This window comes from Ciconia boyciana, chromosome 6 (assembly GCF_034638445.1).
Source record: "Ciconia boyciana chromosome 6, ASM3463844v1, whole genome shotgun sequence".
NCBI lineage: Eukaryota > Metazoa > Chordata > Aves > Ciconiiformes > Ciconiidae > Ciconia > Ciconia boyciana.
Genome location: NC_132939.1, coordinates 15,443,870 through 15,459,734, shown reverse-complemented (window position 1 = coordinate 15,459,734; position 15,865 = coordinate 15,443,870). Strand labels below are relative to the sequence as shown.

General features: G+C 37.5%; 1 protein-coding gene across 10 annotated transcripts in view; it reads left to right on the top strand.

The window, feature by feature from the left end:
• The window catches only part of SOX6 (SRY-box transcription factor 6), a 378,993-nt gene that overhangs the window by 285,384 nt on the left and 77,744 nt on the right, over positions 1-15,865 (top strand). The window lies entirely within an intron of this gene.

The following is a 15,865-nucleotide window of genomic DNA, read 5'->3' as shown; positions in this document are numbered from 1 at the left end:
TTTTCTATCGGCAGAGTCAATGGTATTTTTTTAATTATATGACCAGTTGATGGGAGATATGTTCAAAGATCTTTTTGTACTTTATTTTCATTTAGTCTGTCTCCTGTAGCTGCAATGCACTACCTTTAATTGGAGCAGTGAGTGTATCAAAACAAAGGTGTGTTATTGGGGTTTTTTCTTTTTTTTTTTCAGACAGTGTGGTGTGGACAATACAATAAATTGCAAACTCTTTTAGCTTCTGTATTTAGGTAATCTCAACCTTTCCATGCATTAAGCTGGTCAGATGCCAAGCATGGTCAGGAGCCTTGGTTTGGTCATTTATTTACTTTTGACGTATAAAGAATGAAATGTTGTGAAAGTAAGATTTATGTGCCATATTATTAGCTAGCTTTTTGTGGCAAGAAGTTTTTAATTTCACAAGAAAAGACACAACAATGTCATAAATAATGAAGAAACAGTCAAAAGCTTTCAGAGTTAAAATGTGTGGAAAGGAAGTGACAGTGAACATGAGAGGAAAGGCCATTAAAGATGCATGTAACTATTTGCAAGTAAACCTTTGAAACCCCTGTTTGAGTTAGGTTAGAGTTAGGTTCAGATGCGAAGCAGGAATAAATTGTGCCTAGAGTAGCAAAGTACTGCCATGTTAATATCCAAATATCTACTTTGCTTACCCTTCTGCAGTTATATCATTTTCCAGAGGGACCAAAGCAAATTAAAAATCCTCTTATCTTTACCCAATGCTGATATTCTTCCTGCCAAGTTAACTTAGGATAAGTGAGAATGGGACCAGAACTCACTGTTCACTGATGGTCCAGAACTGGCAAAAAAGACCCCTTGAGCTTACGTCTGACCAAACCTACAATCAAAACTTGAAAAGAGAACACCCTGATACTGCAGGGAAAGATCTCCCAAAAATACTTTTGGGTCATGATAGTATTATGTTAAGACTGTACCGTGGACAGGCTTCAAACCAAAGGGGAGTTTTTCAAAAGGAAAAATAGCAGGTATCCTTTGAAAAGCTGTATTTGAATACTTATTGAAGCAAAAGTCTCATTAGCTTTAGCTGAGAAAATACTTTAGAAATCAGCTTTGTGAATAGAGAGACTATTTTTGCTACCTTTGAAATGCAATACAACAAATAGTGAGCCTACACAAGACGGTAAGGCAGGAAAGGCTAAAAACTGTTCAACTGCAAAACAGACAGGATCTAAACCACAGACATTCCCGATTCTTTTATTTTACAAGATCCATTTGTAGCTTGACCCCCAGATCTATTTGCACATCAGCCTTGATAGAACCTACAGCAATAGTACAATTTCATTAATTTGCAGAAATGGTAGACCGAGCTGTTAAACATGACAAGCACAATTAGAGAGAAAAGAAAACAATCAGCAAAGAAAGTGGTGCTAATAAATTCAGAAACATTTGAGTGCTTCAGGGGCCAGAATTTCCCTTCAGATATACTTGTTGTAAAAGAGGTTTTTTGTTTGTCCCCCCCCTTTCTATTTTATTTGAATTTCACCTTTATGGGATTTCAAACCCTTTAGTGTTTCATGGTCATAGGAGCTTAAGTAGTAGAGCACTTAATCTTCAGTTGGTACCTGCTCATCTGATTGTCAAATTGGCTGAACTAAATTTTATTTACTCCTATTATTAATAATCTCTTTGTCTAAATTCCCTAAGTGTCTAAATGTCTCTCTGTCTAAATTCCCTAAGAACAGTTATTTGGGTGTGTTTGTTGGAGGGAATTTGTTGTTATACCTGATGTATCATGAAGACTGTTAGGGGCGTAGCAATTCAGCTCATTTTTCCATCTTTGCTTCCCTTCCCCCTTCTTTCTCTGTTTTGCTTCCTTTCTTCTGTGCACCCCACCCACTTATTTATTTACATGAATGCTGTGACCATGGTATCTAAGTATTTCCCAAGTGCTTAAAAATACTGATCACAAAACTAATCTCTGTTCCTTTCAGCCAGTGGGAGAAATAGCTAATTCATTTGCAGGTTTGGTTTTGTTTCTACATGTGAGTGTGTGTGTGATATCTATGTTTGGAGAACCTAGGGAGGGAAAGCTATTTCAATTAAAAAAGCTTTGCAGTAGCTCTAACATTTCAACTTTACCAGGGCATTATTATTAGTGCCAAAATTATATGCCGTAATCCATATCCAGCTGCAGTGGAAATTCTGTCAGTTTCAAGTTTATAATCTCTCCTCTTTTTTTCACTTCTGTGTTTTTGGGATGATCATGCTTCAGGTAGAAGCTAGCAGCAATTTTGTCTTCTCATCTTTCTGTGTGTTAGGACAACTTCTATGGAAGCTCTGAATCTAATAGCACAGAAAACAATTTACTCCTATGTACATCATGTAACAATAGCAACTGATCCACAGAAGATGTTTCTCCAGTGGGCAATTTGTAATTAATGATTTGGCCATCTTATTCAAGCTATTTAGCACATTGGTTTCAAAATGTATTTTCTCTGAATTGTATGTCTGTGTTCACTAGTGGATTATGTATCTCCATGAGTTAAAAAACTTCATATCTAGGAATTTCTCAAGTAAGGAGTTTCACTCTCATGGGCCTTGCATTAAAAAAAACCCAAACCAACCAAACCCAAAAAACCTCAAGTTCTCCTTCAGCAACAGACCTGTTTGACCCATTTACTCTTAAGATTTTGTATCACATTCATCAGCTAGTAGTAAAATACCATTAATATTCAGTTGTAGCTTTGAGTACCCTGAAAGAAAGTAGTAATTACCACACATTTATGCCAGTCCGTGTTCCTGAAGTGGTGGCTTGCTCTGCTTTGGGTTGACATCAGATAGCTTCTTTTAATCTGTATGTGGACCTCATGAGGGTGGCATTGGTGATGTTGTTGACAAAAAGACTTAAAATTCTGGGTTCCATGCTTCCCATTGACAGCTCAGCCCCATCTCACCAGTTTCCTCAACAACTTGGCCAAGACTTAAATAATATGTGTGATAGGACCAAGCCTTGTTAGGAGTCTCGGCGTGAGGGAGGCTCTTGCTGATGAGCGAACAGTTCTCTAGATATGGTCTAAGAAGAAGGACCAAGCTATTTCTGTTCACCCCTCCAGCTTCAAACAACTGTGAGTGAATCCCGTCAAATCAACCTTCTGCTAAATAGTTTACAGATATATTACCAAATACACCTGTAGCAGGTATGCATAGTGGTGTGTGAACCAGTTCTGATGCATGTGTGTAACAAAAGCGTGTTGCTTTAATTAATCAGTGTGAGCAGTAAAACCTGTCAATAATTTTCCCTTTGCTCTTCTTTTTCATACCCACCTTCTCTGGAGTTTCTCCCCTTTCCCATTTCCTTGATTTTTTTCCCTAGTTGTCAGATGATTACACTGATATTAACTGATTCCTGATATGTGCGCCCAGTAATCTTGCTAAATGAGTGAACTTGATCATGAAACGAGTTTTCCCAGCTCTCATGGTTCTGGTAGCAGTAGCTTCGTTACTGGGAAGTCTCAGTGGTGGCAGAGGTGGTACCTATATGTCCTTACTTTCAAACAGGGAACGTTACTATATGCTCTTTATTGTTTAAAAAAAATCTGCCTTCTTTCTTAGATATTTCTACAAAGTCTATGTGGTAAATAAGGAAATGTTGCAACTCTCTCAACCACGACTGATAAACTGTTGATAGAAATGGAAACACTACAATGATGCTAGCTGGAGTTATTCCTAAACAAAGTGAGCTCTAGGAAAAAAAGCAAAACAAAAAAGCTTTCGTTCATAACTCTTTCCCCAAACTGTTTGTGTAATTTGTCCTTCAAAATTTATCACTTATAACACTAATGAACCTTGGCAAGTCTTAACTATAGTTGCAGCTGTGTTCTTGAAGCCTGAAGTTTTTATAATCCATTAAAAAAATTTTAAATTTTAACTAAACACATATTTGTCAATTTCTTTTCTCCCCTCTCATCTCATCCTACTGCTCCATACTCTCTTCTAATTGCAGACAAAGTAAATGACCTTTTGTTATACCACTGGGTGCGAATCCAGTGCGCTGCTGAAGCATTGCGTAGCCTGCCTCAGGGGCACAATATTAGTAGAGGGAAGGCCAAAGAATGCTATTTTTAGTTGAACAGTTCAGCAGATGGAGGCATGAATACTCATATATCTGAAGGTTGAGGGGTTTGAACCATTAATTTTGATAATGTATTTAACCCTGGGAACAATCAGAAACTGTAACTCTAAGGTTACAATGCTTTTGACCTTTAGAGAACAGAGGGCACTCGGTACAGTAAACAATATATTACATTTCTACTTATTCCAATTCTCTCACACATATAAATTTCAGGACATAGTTGACATTTGCTTTCCTCAGCTATTTTAGTGCTGGTCCTTAAAGTAAGTCAAGAAGAATGTGCAGGAAAGAGGCCAATGTAATGTGACAGTCATGTAAATATGGCCTTTAAATAGCTAAGATGTTAAATGTGTCCTTTTATGAAGAAATATTATTCTCGGGAACTAGAATCTTGGTGACTTATTATTTCAATGAAAAAGTTGTTTTAGTGGACTGTTCCTCTTATGGAGTTTCCTCTATATGTTGTAATCTTAAAGCAATTTTTTACTGGGGCTAACGTGATCTGATAGTGATAGCTTACACTGGAGGTGATTTGGTCCCACTCTGGTACCACATCACGCAAAGCGATGTACCTGCCTTATGTCTTATTAAATGATGCATGCTCCTCTTCAACAAATATAGCAGTTAAATATCACGCAGCTTAAGTATTTCTAATTAAAATATCTCCATGTGTCAGCACATTGGTAATGTATTATTTTAATCCATTTATTTTGTTTATGAAACAGTGACATATGTTTAGATTGTGAAATATATGAGCCTTAAAAATCACTTTATTGAAGAAAATTAATTTCTACAATGCTGTCTCAGTAATGTGTTCACTCACCCAGTCAGTCACTGGCAGAGCTGCCAGTCTTAATGTTGGTTAGACACAGTTTAACAGTTTTATCTGACATAACACTCTCGGATGTAGGCAATAATAATTTTTTCAAATGCAAAAACCACGGGGTTTTCCTTTTAAAAATTTTTTTAACACAATGAAGAATGGGGATTGTGAAAGAGATTTGGTGAGACCAATCAAAATTAAAAACAGCTAGTTACCTTTTCAAAGTTAGACACTGTAATTTGTTTGTCAGCGGGTAGATGTTTGGGTCAGCACTGTGAGTGAGTGACTGTCAGCGGGAATTCCTACAAGACAAGTAATTTCCCTCAATGTATTACTGACAGATTGCTCACTTCTTCGAATCACTAGAGAAAACAAACTTAATATTGTTACAGGCAGAGTTTCTGTCTTCATTAGCCTTATAGAATGATTTTATCTAGCATTCAAAGACTACTGAGCTCTAGGTGGGCATATTTTAACAGAATGTTCCTTATTATGATACAGTGAATAGTGGCCTAAATTAAGGGAATGGTGTGTGCAAATTTCAGTATATGGAAGGAGCAAATTAAATATTTTGGTCCTTTTCTTATGTGGAAATTTAGGTTGTAGCAGAGGAAGGAAAGAGGTTGAAAGAAGATTTTATTAGGGCTCTGAGAGACCAAGCAAGCCCTTTAATGAAAATAAAATTAAAAATATGCCAACCTTGCAATACTTAGGAAAATTTAATTAAAATCAATGAAATAGTTATACTTGTGCCTTTCCCTACTTGAATGTTTATGTCTCTGTATGTAATATCTGTGTTATCAAGTTGAATTATATCAGTGGCAGTATCAATGAAAATGATGTCATTGAGTCAATATTTTACCATATGACCTCCTTTCTTGGCAGAATTTCTTAATACTCCGTCTTCTCCCACTCCTTCTCAGCTTCAGCCCTGAATTATCTGGCCAAGTGATTTTCATCAGGAAAAGACAGCGCATCAAAATTGAGACTTTTTGCAGTAAAATATCAATTCTGATGAAATTTTTGCCAGGTGGATTTTCCTAGCTCCCCCAGTAATGGCATCCCTGCTCAAAATGAGAGGGAGTCTCCCTGTTCTCTTCAAGTTAGTAGGAATGGACAGACAAACAAACAAACAAAAGGGTTAGCTAGAGTAATCAGCCTGGTACAGCAGCATTGGAGCTGCAAGACCCTTTTCTCACCCATTTAATGCCCCGCGTCTCCAATGACTGCTTTAAACAGCATGCCTTTGTTACTCTCATTCTTGCTTAATGGAACAGTGTCACATTATTTAATAAAAAATTTATAGGAATGTTTAAGAAAGAGACTGTTTCTATAGTCTGTAGCAGTTCTAGTACTTGTCTTGGATGTGGCAAGCCTAAATCCAGTCCTGGGCTTGTGTTTCCCCCCATTGCAGGAAGGACACTAGCCACCAGACTGTCACCCAGTCTGGCATAGCTCTCTGTTTCTGTTCCCTTCAGATGACCAACCCCTCCTCCACCTTGGGAAGTGCTCCCATCCTGCGCCTGCTCTCTTCTCCCAGGAGGGAAGACTTTTCAATCTGGCAGCTAGGGATCAGGCTCCTGGCATGAGTCCCATCTTTTGCACCTTTAGATCTTACCAAGCAGGACAGCTGCCTTCCAGGCCCATATGCTCTGTTCCAGGGAGAATTTACCATTGAGATCATAAATGGCACAGACATAAACTCACTTATCAGGAAACTTGTATGTTTAAAAGGATGTCATCCTTATAGCCTGAATTGCAGGAGGTTTCCTGTGTCTCTTCATTCTGTATCAAGGCAGAAACTTGAGCCCAAGTGACTGGAGGAGGCTGAGCCCCCAGCGTCAACAAGATGTTCTCACTGCCTGAACCACTGGCTGCCCCTCACTGAAAGCCCAGGCTCTATTTTAAAATAATTGTGCTTTGCAAAGCTCCCTCCCTGGGGTATATATTCACTCAGAAGCCAGTAAGAAGCAAATAAGTTACTGCTGCATTTACTGACAGAGCACCAGAGGCACCAGTACTACAGAGTGCCATCAGGGGACGAGCACGTTTTTTAAAGCTCTTTTAAAACTGTGGCATCCCTTTGGGGAATAGGCTGACTGTGAGGCATACTCTGAGCTGGCAGTTGGATTCCTTCAAGCTTTCTATAAATGTATATGGTGTATGCCTTACAGGAATTAGCTGCAAGTGAATATGTTTCTGGAATTTTATTACTTCTGATAACCATAGAGCAAGCTGCTTAAATTGGCTACAAATTACAAACACGAAGGATTTTTTTCCTGTGAAGGTGTTAACATATCTGGATGTTTAGGAACTTAGCAGCAACCAGATTAAAGACAAAAATGTCTTTAAGTCAGGTCTACACATAAAGGAAAATAATACACTTCTGTATCATCATTCCTTCCTGACTAATTGCTACAGACAAAGAAAACTTAATAACTCACCTTTCATCTGAAGTAAAAGTTCTAAGAATAAGGGTGGTTAGATGAGAGCTTCTGGGTGTAGAGATACACACACACATGCATGCATGCTCAAAGGAAGCAGAAGAATTCTCTTGAAGATGCGTGGACTGGAAAGATATCATCACCTGGCTTATTTTGGAGGGTCTGTGATTATAAGAGAGTATTCCCTCTCACTCACCCAATTCAGAAAGAAAGGGAAATTTATAGAAGATGAGATAGAACTCATCAAATCAGTGTGTCGATATTGCTGTCACTGAGTAGTGTCTTTTTAGATGACGAAATAGGAATGGTATTGCCTCCAACACCCTGCTTGTCCAAGATGTGTGTATATTTGGTCTGTGATGTATTTAGAACCCACAGGATTGAGAAACTAGGAAAGTGTACTAACTCATAGAAAGTATTGGAATCATCTGTCTATTAAGATTCAGCATGAAGGCTGCATATGGCTATGGGGCACAACAGAAGGCTTGCATATCAGTCCTGAAAAAAAGAGGCTGGAGGGAGGAGCATCTTAAGGAATACAGGAAGAAAAACAACATGCTTATATGTCAGTATTAAGGGACTATTCAAGACTTAAAGGAATCATTCACAAAATCTAGTGAAGTCAACACAATAGAGGATGTATTGTGGTGTTGTGCATGAATTACAGCAAATAGTTAAGCATGATAACAAATGAAGAAGTATTTCAGGTGCAGGAATAGTGAGACTGTGTTGTCATATCCACTGGCAATTTTGGAAGTGAAGTGAGAAATAAAAGAGGTAAAGTCCTTTGAAAAAAGTTGCATCATTTTTCCTACACACTAGAGAGAGAACAAGTCACCAGATTTAACTAGTCTACAGCTTTATTAAATAACGCATTTGTGAACTATCCATAGTAATTCATCCAGTACAGGCCATCTCTTCTACCGCAGTCTTCAACACCTAGGGAAGGGCTAAGATGAGGTCTCATAACCATTTTAATCTGGTCCCAGCACTATTGCTGAAATATCATCACACCCACTGCAGTTCAGAAAGCATGGCAGGCTTACGCCAAATTCACATTTATTTGTGTAAAATACATCAGCTTACAATGAATTTGTAATAGTAAGTTCCCTGTTACCTGGTTTTGAGGTGCAAATGTGAATTTTTTTTAGATGTAAGTTTTATAAGCCCATTTGAATATATTTTGCATAATTTTGTGTGCACTTCCTTTAAGGAAATTATTTAATTTTCCTTGAAAGTGCATTAAAGTTCTAAATATACAGTAAAAGATCGGTGTAAGAGATCTGCTAAGCAGCCTGTAAAGCACAATTATTTCTAATCCTTTAAAATACCTGTAAACTGGGCTTGTTTTCTGCTTCACAAAGAAAACATTTCACTGTTTTCTGCATTTAAATATACATTTTAAATATGTTGACTTATCAGGTAACGCAGCAGGCTGAACAGGGACAAACCATTTTTAATGGTATGTTAATTGAATGGGATGCTAGAGATGCACCTGAGTGGCTTTTTCCCCAGATGTGCCCCAGCTGACTGATAAAGCTTCTCCTGATCAGTAGAGCCAGTATATATTTATTATATCCCTGTCTTTCGTCCATTTTTGCTAGTGAAAATAATAGAATGGCTGTGAGCTACCATATGAACTGTCTGTGTCTCTTATAAAAGTAGGAAAACATTACAGCTTCAAACCCCAAGCAGCACTTTCAAAAATTCAGCTCTTAAATGTAGAGCTGCCTCGGCATCTTCTCACAAGGCGGGGACTCAGACGTGGGAACTGAGAGAGGTAGTTAAAATGGGACCCTTCCTTTTTCCTGACTTGCACCCATTTATTATTGGGATGAGGTCTCATTATTCTGTCATGGGAGCCTGTAGAAATTTAATTGTAGTGCTTTTGCCTCTCAGTACAATTAGCAGTGGTAGGTGAGCATTCAGTTTTCTTGTCTGTATCTGTACAGTTCTAAACAGGGAAATACTGCAATTGTTATATTTAACAATTTCTTCATTTGGGTGGTCAGATAGTGAATGAACCCACCAGCCTATGACAGATCTTAAGAAATATTTCTAGAGAAGATTTATTGCCACTTATTTTTTCCATGTCCTGATGTCTTTTTCTTTTACTTATGCCTCTGTTTTCCTGTCTGCTGCCAGGTTGACAAACCTAGAAGGTCTACATTAGAAGCAGCAATTGCACAACCATCTTCTGTCCTGAATTGATTTCATGCCCTGTAGGATTAGGAGAATAATTATGTTTTTAGACCCCTTCAACTAAGATTGTCTACATTACTGGCAATCGTACCAGTGACATGGACATGTGCTTACTAGGAAACTCATTCACCAACTCATTTCACACAGCTCAACAAGCAGTTACTCATAATTGCTTGTAATCCTGCTGACATGAGCCTGAATGAAACTCCTGACTCCTCTCACAAAGCCCATCTATCTGTTAACATTTTTAAAAATAAATATATGAAATTCTGAAATGCAAAATTTGATAAGCTTTGATAGCTATCATCCGTTCAGCAAATTTACTGTAATTAATTGCTTTTAAATCATATAATTTTATGTCCCTTATCACGGGGGTTCTCTTTAAGCTGCTCCTTGTTTTTACACTATCTTTAGCCCAGAGCACATTTCTACACATAAAGTGTGTGAAACTGTCTGAATTCGTGAGTTAATTGCTTTTCATATAGACCTCTCACATTTATTGTTAAAGATACTTTATATTAGCAATACGGATATAAAAAACTGATTTTTGGAAGACCTTCTAAAAGAATATCAGAAAACATTTTAAATTCTTTCTATGAATAATTTGATTTACAGTATCACCAGAGAAGGTAGTATTATGATAGTGTAAAGTGAATGAAAAAACTGTGCTCCGATGCAACCATCTGGTTATATTTTCATATTTTCCTGATAGATCTGGTTATATTTTTATTTTAAATAAGTGCTCCTTATTTGCTTTCCTTGGATACAGGAGAAGGAGTTTAAAATACTAGAGCCTTTGTTTGCAGGTATCTTTGGAGCCATGCTTCCTGGTCCTTGCTCGCTTTCCTAGGTGAGCTTGTTACTCTGTTAACTTCAGTGCTATCCACGATTTTGATGAGGGAGAATTTATGCTATAAAACTGCCAAAAGCAAATTCTAATAGAAGCAAACATACGAAAATCACATAAAGATTTATCTTCAACATTTCACCTTTTTTGTCGAATAACATAATCCACTCAAAACTCAAAATTACTTTTTAAAGCAATTGCAGTTGTCCTTTGCTGTGACTGGCTTTCCACCAAAAGTATTTAGGCTTAAATGAACTTATATTTTATTCATTTGTTTACTTCTAATCAAACACATAATAGTTTTAAGCGGAGTGTGTCACAGTTATTTTGTAAAATCATAAAAAAAGATTTTTTGCTGATTTCTGTGTAGTACAACATATAATCTGGGAGAATCACAAAGATAAGTCAATTGTGTTCTTTCCTGTGCATGGGAAATAACAGGAGAATTGTGGTCAAAAAGTAGCATATCAGTAAGCTGACAGCATTAAATGAAGGAATGCAAATCTTTGTACTTAAGAGAAAGATTTTATTAACATTTCTTCTATCCTCCTGAGAGGAAATGGCTATAGACATTTGGTGAAGTTTTTACATATTGTTGCATTCTGTTTTTTCTTGATATTTACAATATTTTATTACAATAGCAGACTTTTATTAATGCTCAAATTTTATCTTTAATAGGAATACTTTATGATTGTATTCAGATATACCTAGTTCGGACACTGTAGTGATGCAGTAACAGTGCATCCATTTCACAAGCAGCACAAAGAAAACGGTGACTTGTTCAGGTTCACAGGGCGTGTGTTTAAATGGAAGGTCTGAGGGATACTTCCTAGCTTCTGGTACAGGTGCTCACCCCATGTGGAGGTGGGACACAGAAGTATTTAGTCCCTCCTGCCTTCTGTGCTCGTGTTTCCTGGCGCACAGACGTGAGCCATGTCCCCAGGCTGGCCAGAGAAAAGACTAAGCCAGGAGGTTGCACTGTGAGAGTGCTCCTGCTCTGCAATTGCAGAGGAAGACTCCTGGTTAAACTACCTCTCATTAGGTCCTCTTCTTGAAAAAAATACAGTGAAAAAAAGATGCACTCTCAGTTTGGGCTTTGATACTGCTTCCATCAATGACTCAAAGACTGTGCATGGTAGCATGCAACTATTCCATTATTGTTGCTAGGAAAAATACAGGAGAATAGATACACACAGTGGAAGATATAAGAACAGGTAGCATTCCTTTATTCCTTGTCAGAACTTAATCTAGAACAACTAAAATGCTTGCTGTTTTTGTCATGCCTCAAGAGAAAATGTCAAAGTTTACATATTCCTATCTTTCAGACAAAAGATGCTTATTGTTTTAGAACTCCTGAGTTACTACCTATAGGAAATTATAAATATGTAATAGATGCCTAGGTTCACCTCATTTTTAAGTATTTTGTATAAAGAGCAGTTGTTATAACCACAACAAGCAACTTGTTTTACATACTTCTGTGCTTTTGTCCTTTTCTTACACCATAAAGAATTAAACCAGGGTAAAATTAGTAAGATGAGAAGCTAAGGTGTTATGGCCTCTTCTTCCATTAGGAGAGAAAATGCTAAGCATATATTGTGTAGAAAGGGGTTTTTTTAATTATCACATTGTCCTTCCTGCTATTTGTCTAGATTTTTAGTCCGGAGAGCTCCATTTGAGACAGCAAATGATCACACTCCAGTTTTGGGGTTCCAAGCATTTTGTGTTAATTTTTGTGTCTGCATACAGTTTTTTTAGTGATATGTACACTGAGCTATGCAACTGTAGTATTTCACTCCCACCCTCATTCAATTCCCTACTTTGTGCAGCAGTCTCAGTGTATTCAGCAGGTTGTACGCCAGCAGATGAAACAGATGTTTAGGCCATACTGGAATGGAGCGGCATGCTGCATCAGGACCTGGATATTCCTCTTGACATCTGGATACTGCTGGGCTGGGAAGCTTGCCTTAGGCCAGGAGGCTGTAGGAGCCTTGTGGCAGTGAACATAGGGTCCTTGCTGCTCTTTAAGCGATTAGTGCACTGAAGCAGCAATAATGCTGAATTATCGCTTGGTTGCGTTCTTCTAAGGAATCTTGGGACAAAGGGATAGTCAAGGAGGAGTATTTACAGTAAAGTCATGTTCAGAAAGACAAGACTAATTACCGTGTATCAAAAAGCTTTCTTTCAACTAATTTAATAGTAAAATTGTTAGGAATACTTCAGGAAACTTTTTACAAAGCAGTAAACAAATAGCTTGCAGAAAAACCTCCCTTTCTCATTTAAAATCATTAAGATGAAAAAAGACAATTTCAGCTACTTTCCAATTTCATGGTCTGGTCAAATTGTATGGAACAGACAACAAAATGTGACTGAAGACATGAAATTGAAGGTATACTAATGTTCATGCCTACTAGAGACAAAAATGTGAACTTCTAATAGCTGCAGGGAAGAATATTAGGTATGGAAGCTGACTTATGCATTGATTCTTTATAGTTTCACTTTATCAAGTTGAAAATTGTGCTGTATGTGCTGCTACAGCCTAAATTGTCTGCTGCAGCACTTTTCTTTATGATGTGTGTTATTTAAACACAATAGACACGGTATATTGCATGGAAATAGGTGTTTAATGTTTTGTGATTACTAGCTGTCGGACGAAATAGCATTTAGCATGGATCCCGCTCTCCCCCACCCCCCAATAAATTTTCATTGTTAAGACCAATGTGTTTAAATGAGGGCCCTCCCAAACAGATTACAGCTTTTTGGAGAGCATGAGGTAATATTTTGGAGAAGACCAGTTTGTTGCTCTCATTTAACCTCCAGTATTCTAAAGGGGTTATATTTCATTAACATTGGCTAAAGGCCTGACCTGAGAGGCAACCAAAAGTGATTGAACTGCATTTTCAGATCCAGGCTGTAATCTGTTGGGAGAGGAATAATAATAATAAAAAAAAATTAGAAAGCACCATTTACTGAAATTCTTTCTAACTAAGCTGTATTTCAATGGGCCATTTAATGCTCAGATGGACAAAGGTATTACTTCAGTCATTGAATTGTATCAAACCCTTTCTCAGAGGCCCAGTTTAAAAACTCTACAGGAAAAGTGGCTTAGCATCATATTCTCAGCAGACCAACACTCAGTCTGTTTGGAAAGGGGAAAAAAAAAAAAAAAAAAGAGTGAAATGAGGTGAGACACAACCACCAAGTCAGGGAGGATTTTTGCCTCTCCCTCCAGTCAGTGGCTTCCCAAGGGAATTGCTCTTCAGAAAGCAAGAGCTCCATATTCGCTACAGAAGGCTTTCAATTTTTTTTGTTTTAAATTTTTAGTAGCTGTTACTCTGTTCCCCTGGTCAGCTTTCGGCCTGCCTTTTGTTCTTTTCTGACATAGCAGAAATATAGTTTTCTCTCTGAGGGACTTAGGACCAGTACCTACACTTTACAGGGTTAGATTTTTGACTCGGTCACATTGGAAGAAATAGGAAGTCTCATTTAAATATCAAAGATTCTGACACTTGTGAGCTGAGTAGTTATTTTATTTCAATAGAGCCAACATTACACATATCCTATGGTGATATAAGATTTCTAATGTACTGTCTGAACTTTAATTGTATAAAAATTTTAGGATACATTTTAAAATTAATATTTTTTGCAGAGAGTAACCTTTTCTTTTGCAGTTTTGATGCTGTCTCATTAAAAATTCCCAGCAGCCTCATAGGGTGATGGGGTGACATTATAACTTGGAAACTTGTTCAGGTGCTGTAAAACTAATAAACCAATGGCTTTACTTCCTAAGAGGAACCAAATAGAATATTACAGAGGCAACTGCCAGGTGCCAAATTATATACATTGTCTTAGCTACTTGCAGTGATTGATAATGTATTTGAGCTCTAAGCATTTTTTCTTGGCTTTGCCCACAGCTTTACAGTAAACAGGTTGTGAACAGGCAGTTGCTGAGAGATTGTATTTAATTGTCATAATTCAATGAAATCAAAGCCATTTGATTTCTAAGGGGCACGATCTCAGGAACAATGCCCAAATGAGAGTTGCCTGCATTTAGGCAGCAGAGTGAGCTGTTTTGATGGCCATTTCTACTTCATTATGTCAAAGCAGGATGAGGTCAAAAGAATTAAAAATACAGTTTGCAAATGAAACAGAAATGATCTTAAGAGCACCTTAATACACATGTGCCTGAAGGTAAGTTAGTTCTTTATTGCATGGGTGCATATATTTTATCTCTGTAGCGTTTCTCCAAATTTATATGACTGTAACTGAAAGAGACTTGGGACTGGATGTCTATGCTGTCAGGCCAAGATGATAAACAGATGGGGATAGGGAAAAGTGAGTGAGTGAGTCTCTAAATGTGGATCTTGTTGCAGGTATCTTCTCATTCCAGTTTCTCCGCTCCCCCCACCCCCCTCAACATCAGCATGAGCCTTGAGGCCAGAATGTATTCTCTGAAAATCTTTTATTTAAAAATAAGCAATGTTAATAACATTTAAAGAAAAATTAGTCAAATGGTAATTTCATCTTCAGTTTACATTTCCCATTACATTAAAAATTTAAGCAGGTATTTTATAGCTGGCAATACTTATTCAGGCTCGCCCAATACAAGCCCATACTAAGATGAATAAAACTAAACAAAATAATAGTGCAGGAACCACAGCATGCACGAATAAGTCAAGGACAAAAAGGTCTGTCATTTCTTTAGAACACATGCCAATGCGATCGTTTAGTCCATTCATATTTTGAGCAGGACCTATTATATGTGCTGTGGGACTCTTCTATCAAGTAATGAAAATTCGATTCTCCAAAAGATGAGGCAAGAAATGAAAATCTATGAAGAATAGACATGGTTTTGCTAATTATTTTCCCCAGCAGAAGTGTGGATCTTTGTCACTGACTTATTTAACAGATCCTCTTTAACATCTGTCCAGCAGACTGTGGACTTTATTAGCAGACAAGAGACCCACCAGATTTAGAGCCTGCTGGGTGCGTCTTCATCTTCACAGCTGTGGATTAACTCAGACTTTCCAGAAGAGGACAACCATATGGGATAATTGGTGTCATTGGGTAGCTAAAAAAAATATGAAGAAACAAATGTCGTCCAAACACAATTCACTGTTTTTACAGCCACAATTACTAGTCTGTTTAAGAAATAAGAAAGGCAGCATTACACTAAAAAAAGAAAATCTATTCATATCTGTGTGGGAACCTAATCAGGCTCTTGTTTCCAATGACGATGGCTCCACAGTCGCACCAGGTCTGCGACAAGAATGCTCCTTTTGTGTGCCGATAATGTGGAAGCGATAAAATTTCCTATAAGAGACATATGTGTTTACATCATGAGATGTGTTATTTGACAAAACGCTTTGTTCTCTGCATATTTTCCACGCAGAGTTTCATGCTGGGTTGTTTTGCTGGAAAGCTTTGATTAGCTAGAATTA